Raw genomic sequence first — 8179 nt, forward strand, 5'->3', positions numbered from 1 at the left:
CACAACAGATAGAGAAGATGAAGAAGCTGCTGGGGAGCAGAGACCCAGCATGGGGCTGGGAATGTCAGGCCAGGATGCAGCAGGGTCACGTGGTTGTTCCCTGTGCAGGTTTTAGTCTGAAGACTTTTACTGTGAGCCTGTACTGTTCCAGGCATGGGCCAATCACGCCACTTTTGTTATTGATGTTTCTGTGATTGATAGTATAATTCTAGGCCTCTGCTCTCAGATTAAATGGAGAGGAAGAAGGGAATTACAGGTGGAGTTCTGGTTTGCTGACCCTCCAGTGTGCTCTGGGACTTAAAAGGCAGCCTTGGGTTGCCATATGGAACTGATCCTATAAGTAGATTTTGTTCAGTCACTTGCCAGGTCTTAATAGGAACAACCAAGAGGTTATTCTGCAGAAAGGTATGGCAGAAAGAGTCTACCCTTGAAAGACGTCATTTTTCTGAAATATGTGTTGAAATTATACAATCTATGACTATATTCTATAGTCTCAGAAAACATGTGAAAATATTACTAATAATACACCTTATAGGAACCCATACTAATCATTTTTTAAAATTATTTTTTCTTTAGAAACCTGTACTCCACCAAATTAGAAAATCTAAAAGAAATGGACAATTTTCCTGATGCATACCACTTACCAAAGGTAAATCAAGAAAAGGTGAGAGATTTAAACAGACTTATAATCCCTAGTGAAATAGTAACGACTGATTAATGAAGCAGTAATTAAAAGTCTCTCAACCAGCTGTCAGGATGCCTGGCTGAGCTACCACCCAGGCTCAGAGGCAGGGTCATGAGTTGGCCTATCCCAACACCACCTCATCTGTGAACTGATGGAACATGTGAAGGGGCTGGTCCTGAAGATCCAAAGCTGCAGCATCTCCATGACATGGGGCCATAACAGGATATCTGAAAGGAGTCTCAGTGAGGATCTAGTATCGATAGTGTAGCAGAAGCCAGAGGTCTCAAACCAGACCAAAGACTCGTTGCAATGAACGTTTGCAAGAAGAGCTATTTGGGCAAAAGGGCAAACTGTGTAACACACTGTGACACACCGCAGCTTCTACAGTGAGATTGTTTGTTTTCTTTGGGTAGAGGGGTTGCAGGCTTGGGAGTGGATATGGAGGGACAAGGAGATGAATAGGATCGGGATCCATGATGTGAAATTTACAAAGAATCAATAAAAAGTTTTTTTTTTTTTTTTTTTTTTTTTTTTTTAAAAAGGTCTCCCCTCAAAACCAACAACAACAAAACAACTGGGTTACAAGTGATTGAGTTATTGGCTAAAGGGGTCCCATGGGAATCCTCAAACAACCATGCTGTTGTCAAGGAGAAAGTATATATATTCGGCTCTCTGCATACTGATAAGCAAGGCCCTCACGCCTACACAACTCAGTGAACATGGAGAAGTCCAGCTGATCCTAACTACAGCCTTCACCCCTATGTTCTAATGTCTTTGGTACAAGACTCATTAACAGAGGAAAAATGTAAACACCAACACAGACACAGACCCTATGATCTACTATGGTGTCTTAAGACACACTCAGGCAACGGTGGCATAAAACTTGTAGAAATAAACAATCGATATCTGATTTGACCTACGGTCCATTCTACAAGATGGAACCCACACCCGACATAACTTAGATGACCAAGAACAAATACAATTTCAGAGACGAGGAATAAAACAAAAAATAGGCTTGTGTGAAGAAAGATGAAAGGGCAGAGTATAGGTGGATGAGCGCTGATGACCATCAGCCAGGAGGCCGAGCAGCAGCTAAGGAATTCAAGAGTCTGTTCTGAGGCTCAAAAGAGGGATTTAAGAAGGAAGCAGCCCGTAACTCCACTTTATGGGATCCAATGCCTCTTCTGGCCTCCATAGATGCCTGCACTCGTGCACACATCACACACACACAGACACACACACACACACACACACACACACACACACACACACAGACACACACACACACACACACACACACACACACACTGTAAAACAGAAAACAAGTTTTTAAAAAGGAAGTTCCCCACATTAACAAAAAGGTCTCCAAAGGCTTTTCATGCAGAACGAAAATAAATATTACCAGAGCTGGAAATATTATCAGATTGAACCAGATTTTCAGAGAACGAATCCTACCTTATTTTCTTTCTAATTCTCCAGGGTTGGGGAAGAACTTCCAGGCATCTTTCTGATCACAGGTGGGATGGAATGGGGGATGTCGAGGAGCAATTTGGAGGTGGTCATAAAATACAAGGCCCATCTTTGTGAGCTTGTATCCTCATGGATGAATGTCAACAACCTTGTGTTGGAACATAGTTTTATAAAGAAGAAACTGAGAAAATGGCAGCTCGGTTATTATTTCTTACAATTCAAAGTAAATCTAGAAGTATTTTAATATAAGAAATTTAAATAAAATATTACACCAATGTCATTTTTTTTCACTACTGTTTTTTGCATCCATTAATCTTTCCAATGGCAAGCATCTTTATTGCCAGCCTGCCTCTGCATTCCACACTTAGATTTTTTTTTTTACTTAATTATCTTTAATAAATAAGGTATCATTTCCTGTGCTTTAGACTCTTTACCTGCAAAATGGGAAAGACAGCATCTTTTTCTATGGGTGTGTTTGTATGTATGCATGTATGAGAGAGAGACAGAAACAGAGAGGGGGAGGGCAAGGGCGAGGGAGAGGGAGAGAGAAGAGGGAGAGAGGTTGTCATTGTCCTCATGATTAAATAGAAATGCATAGAAAATAATATGCCCACAGCTAGACAGATAGCCAATTCTAGTTAAATGTTCTTTATATAAAACTCTATCTGAACCAAATAAGTGGAATATACATATAGTCATGGAAGATTGGGTAAGAAGAAGCTTCATTTTGTTTAACGTTGTTTCCAAGTAATAGAGCCAGTGGCCAGTGTGGATCCTAAAAATGCACCCATACTTCCAAGTTGAGTTTCATAACTGTGTGGTTCCAGCAGTCTCACAAAATCTTATGCTTGATTTAATGTGTTGTGGTTACCACCTTATAATTTGGATTAATTTTTTACCAGGAGGCTTTATATAAGTGCATTTGTGTGTCCATGCATGTATGTATGTATGTATGTACATACAACATTATACTCATGCATATATACACACCTATTTTTACATTGTCATATCCCATAGTCTCTCTCTCTCTCCCTCTCTCTCTCTTTGTGTATGTGTGTCTATCTCTCTGTTTCTCTCTGTCTCTGTCTCTTTCTCCCATACATATATACATACATACATACATACACACCCAAAGAAAGAGATGCTGTTCCCATTTTGCAGATGAAGAAGCTATAGCACAGTAAATGACACCTTATTTATTCAAGATAATTAAGTAAAAAAATAATCTAAGTGTGGAATGGAGAGGCAGGCAATAATGGAGATAATAATGGAGAGTGAGCCAGCTAGTATCTCTCCAGAGTGAGTCATGTCATTGTTCCCATGGTAGAGATTGGGGTCCCTTGTTCCTCTACAGCTAAAGCAGAGGCTCCCTAGTTGCTCTTCCCTGAGCATCCAATGATGCTCTCCAAACCCACCCAAAGTACACTTCTCCACGGGTGGATACCCCATTGGCTTTGTAAATACAGAAAGCTAGAGGTGGCCTGGAAAGGATGCCATCCAAGTCTGTGGGTTTGGTACTTTTGCCTTGCCGTTGTTCATTAGGTAGAAGGATTTTATGGATCAGATCAGCGCTCTTCACAGCCACGGTAAAAATAATAATCCACGGGTCTTAGAGAAATAGAAGAGCTTCAAGAAGAAAAACAAGGAAAAATCAATAAATGATTGCTTTAGTTGTGTTTCCAAATTGCCCAAACCACGACGAAGGCTGAAGTGTGAGGACACACATTCCTGGGGTTTTACAGACAGCATGAGGAGGGCATTTCTCTGTGGGACGGCTGAGGATGCAGACAGGAAAATGATCCAGCAAAGAAATATTGTCCTTGGAGCCAAGACGTGCGAGTCCTGTTTGTCCAGGTGCAGTGCTTAGGAGCAAGTGTGTGCACTCAGCGGCTGTGCCAAGACAGCCAGGTGTGCCCCAGGTCACCTTCTTAGCCTCTGGGAGGCTGCATGGCTTGTGAAGCTGAGAGGACCCAGGGAAGGAGTCTGCCTGGAATGACAATAGATGTAAATCAAAACTGAAGTCACACAGGGCACAGGAATTCCATGAAGGCTTAGCAATGATGACAGTAAAGCAAAAACTTACCTGGGGTTCAGACTGGCCAGGCCGGTGACTATTCATATGTCAATCAGAAAAAGGCTGTCCTAACCATATAATGAGGAAATGGCAATACAGTTAATGCTACATGAATTGTTAATGTATTGTTGAATGAATATTATTTAAGATCTCTGGCTCTCAGCACATCCCTGTATAAATGGATTTGATAGTAACTGTTTATCCCAATTGCTCTTCAAATATTTTTTAGCAATCTGGAGTGAGAAAGACAATTTAATAACGTCATGCAATAGACTACATCCATATACTCCCATGACACTGAAACAAAAGATTTTATGAACCAGTATTTCCAATGACTACATTTGATATATTCATAAATCTCTTCTTTTCTCAATTCCTTTTTATATAAGAAACCCTGGTTGCGACCAACAAAAGTTATTTCACAGCTGAATGTTTCAACAACATTAAAAATCATAATATATTTAAGTGTTTAGCTTACAGCATTCAGTAAATATGAATGTTCATATTTCCTCTTGGACAGTTACAGTAACATTCACTATAGTCTGGGCTTTGAAACTCTGTGACATTTGCATGTGATGCTCATGTAATGTTCACAATTCATGTAATGTTCACTGTGTATTTGAGGGTGACTTTGAACTTCCAGAAATCCATCTTTCTCTGCCTCCTGAGTACTGGGATTAAAAGTGTGTGCTACCACACCTGACTAGAAGTGGATATTTTTAAAAGCTGTTAGGGGCCATGTTGTGGTGGCACATGCTTTTAATCTGTCTCTGGAGGCAGACAGGTGGATCACAGTGAGTTCAAGGCCAGCTTGGTCTAAGAAGTTCCAGGCCAGCACTTGGTCTGTTACAGAAAAAGCCTGTCTCCAAAAAAAAAAAAAAAAAAAAAAAATGTCCTCATCCTATAGGTTACAATAATGTTGGGGAACTTTCCAAAGTAGCAATAACATTCTGACCATGGGTTAATCTATTGTGATGTAAATCTGAGAAGATGACACAAATGGATAGATGTAAAAACATGGTGAGTACTGTCTGCCATTATTCCAGATGCCTAATCCCTCCAAAAGTAGACGTATGGAAATCTCTGCTGTAAAAAGAGTTTGACAATTTGTTTGAATCATTTTAAGTGTTTGCAAATTGCAGGATAAAGTGCTTTAGAAAGCATTCTCAATACAGACTTTATGGTAATTACTATTGGGTGTTTAGCTAGGTTTAGTATGAACTGTAGGGTCTAAATGCTCACTATTTACCTTAAAGGGGCAACCTCAGGAAGGTGGGCTGCTCGTCCATGCCTGTTCATACCTGTTACCACCAACAGCAGCTCCCCTTTTCTGTGCCCATCACATTGGGTTCTCTCTGTTAGCATACGCTGTAGACTCTACTGCAATTCATCTCTTTCCAAACTCGTTTCTCTCAAACACTTTGAGTCTTTAGAACATGCTCCATAGTTCAGTTGACTTTAGATTTCCCCCTACTATCACAGGGCCCAAGGGATAGAAACTCAGCCAACTTTGTTGAATGAATAAATGAACACTGTTGACATGTGGTTGTCTGGGGTTGTTGGGACAGAGCTGGGCATTAATATATCTGTAGCAGTAGCCGACTAATGCTGCTCAAATCACCCCAGTGATGGCCGTGTGAGTCTAGCCGCCTCAGTGTTCTGGATTCCTGAATGAAAAACACACACACACAGCCTTATATTTAATATGCCCCAAGCAGCTCAATGGCAGGGCCACTCTCAGACCTCCACATGGCTAACACCTCTCCTCTGAGACTCCTGAGTTATTACTTACTAAAATCTACGTTCCAGATTTGCTACCCTAGACACAATGGGGTTGGGGGGCCCTGGGGCCGTTCTTCCTTGGCTCTCACATGATTGATATGTTCTTTCTTCTGCAGCTCTTAAACCTATCCCAGCATGGAGATTCTAAATCCTCCTTTCTTGCCTGTTTCCCATGCTCTTGAATCTTAAAGTCCCACCTCTGTGTCCCTGCCCAACCATTGGCCACCAGCAACTTTATTTACCAATCAAAGCCAAATGGAGGCAGGGACCATCAATGTCTTACATGCAGAATCTCGGTGCAATTTTGGGAACCTAATTAACATAACACAAATGTTAAACCAAATCCATGACAAGATTCCCCCACAGAGCTCAGGGGATAGAATGTCAGCCAACTTTGCTGAATGAATAAATGAGCACTGTTGACATGTGGTTGTCTGGGGTTGTGAGACAGAGCTGGACACTAACATAGCTTCTGAGTCCCTTCAATGCTGTGTAAATGTCACTTTTATTTTCTCAGATGAAGTGATGAGATGAGAACTGTATCCAAGTTGTACCCAACTGAATACATGGCTTAGAGTGAGTCCAGCATGTTTCCTTCTCTGTTGTAACTATCCCTAAACCTAGACCTGGAAGCTTCTAGCCTTCATACAATCTAATCTGCAAGTCAGGACCTCAAAAGCTCAGCTTCCAGCCTCTGTCTGCTAATCTAGACCTAGAAAGTTTCAGCCTCTGCTTACTGCTGAAGAAGTTCACCATTTCTAGCTCTTTCTGAACTCTGGCTGGCTGGTTCAACTCAGCTGTTCTGGCTCAAACTCCTCTCAGAGCTGATTAGTTCAAATTGGCTTTTCTCAGTTTCTGATTGAATTGGTCTGCTTGGAAAGACCTGCCTCTGAACTCTAGAAACCGAACTGCTCTGCTCTGAACTATGCCAACTGCACCAAAACCAACCACATGATGGCTCACAACTATCTGCAAGAGGATCTGATGCCCTCCTCTGGTGTGAAGACAACTACAGTGTACTCATATAAATAAAATAAATAAGTCTTTTAAAAAGGTGTGTATTTCAGCCAGATCATATTTTTGGATATGATTCTTGCCAGAGCAGCCATGCTGCTGGATTAAAATTCTTCTACACTGCTGCATCCCTTTTGCAAGAAAGATGGATTGCTTTATTACAATGACAAAATAAACTGTCTTCTCCTCACCATTAAACCACAATAGTGTGTGGTAGTGCATGTCTGTAATCCCAGCACTCTGTAGGCAAGGTGAGGAGTATCACTACAAGTCTGAGGCTAGCCTGATCTTCATAGTAGGACCTTGTCTAAACACACAAAACAAAAACCCTAAAGAAGGCAAAGTCTAAAACCCTTCTGATGTGCAATCTCAAATTCTTCGATGGATTTCTGGAGTTTGGCATCTGTTTGTCTTTTAAAATAAGATTTTTAAGTGTGGCATAATGGAATGCACCTGCAGTCTACCCGAGAGGTAGAGTAGGCTTAGTAGGAGTTCATGAGTCTGCTACATAGCAAAGTTTAAGGCCAACCTGGTGTGTATGACCTGTCTCAAGCCAATTAAAAAACCACATCAATCAAACTTCTTATAACTTCTAATCTGATCATAAAGGCAACATATGCACACACACACACACACACATACACACACAACTATGGAAGGCAGTAAAACCAATCATAGTCTTAATCCATGGAGAAACATTAAAGGTATTTTTGTGTGCACATTTGCAATATTATAATTATGTGTGTGTGAAAATATTACACACAGCGTTGTAGTCAATATATTCACTTTAAAATATGCACCCAGTCCTGAAAACTTATACACAGTTAATGGTTGATAGGGAACAGGAGAGAGACATTTTCCTTTGGTGGTGTAGCCCTGGCAAGGTGCCCATGGCCTTACACACACGCTCCTGTAGCAAGAGCAGTGAAACTAACTGGGTTTTACTCAAATGCACACACACACACACACACACACACACACACACACACACACACAGAAAGAGAGACAGACAGAGACAGACAGAGAAAGACAGAGACACACAGAGAGAAAGACAGAGACACACAGAGAGAAAGACAGAGAGAGAGTAGAAAGGGAGGGAGTTAGAGAAGGGATAAGAGAAGAATGGAGAAACATTGAGAGAATATAATCAAAGT

The sequence above is a fragment of the Arvicanthis niloticus genome, chromosome 13 (genome assembly GCF_011762505.2).
Source record: "Arvicanthis niloticus isolate mArvNil1 chromosome 13, mArvNil1.pat.X, whole genome shotgun sequence".
NCBI lineage: Eukaryota > Metazoa > Chordata > Mammalia > Rodentia > Muridae > Arvicanthis > Arvicanthis niloticus.